Source organism: Myotis brandtii, unplaced genomic scaffold (assembly GCF_000412655.1).
Source record: "Myotis brandtii unplaced genomic scaffold, ASM41265v1 scaffold617, whole genome shotgun sequence".
NCBI classification, from domain to species: Eukaryota; Metazoa; Chordata; class Mammalia; order Chiroptera; family Vespertilionidae; genus Myotis; species Myotis brandtii.
The window spans coordinates 23561-24073 of NW_005370351.1; the positions used below are offsets into that span (position 1 = coordinate 23561).

The 513-nt window shown below is 46.2% G+C and overlaps 1 protein-coding gene across 1 annotated transcript in view; it reads left to right on the forward strand.

Annotated features, from left to right (window-relative positions):
- LOC106723647 overlaps window positions 1–513 on the forward strand; it is a 30463-nt gene that overhangs the window by 14563 nt on the left and 15387 nt on the right. The gene's annotated exons all lie outside the window — the stretch shown is intronic.

Below are 513 nucleotides of genomic sequence, written 5' to 3' on the forward strand. Positions count from 1 at the left end.
GTGGAGGGGCGAATAGACTCAGGGACAAAAATATTCTGACAACCCCAAAGGCCTGTTGAGAGAGGTGAAAGTGAATGATCCTCTATGGATAGGAGGCCAAATGTATTATAAATAACTGGTGAGCCAGGGGGACAGAGCACCAGAATAGCCTATACCCCTGAGGGAGGAGGTGTCTTCCAGTTCTCAGGGACTGAGTGTATTGGGGAAACAAGGGAGAGAAGACCTCTTCACCTGGTTGGACCACACTGCTGCTTGAGGAAGTATTGGCTTCCCCAGGGATTCCAGCTTCAGCCCTGCTTTTCTTGCCTAAGGCCCTCCTTATTTGTATATAAATACTTGATTATTTACACTTTAATTCCTTACCTCATGGCTAGAGCTGGTTATGAATTGACACATCTACACTAATAAAAGACAAACATGCAAACTGACTGTACCTTCGCTATGCCTTAAGCCACACCCACCAGCCAATCAGAGCGACTATATGCAAATTAACCCAACCAAGATGACAGCCGG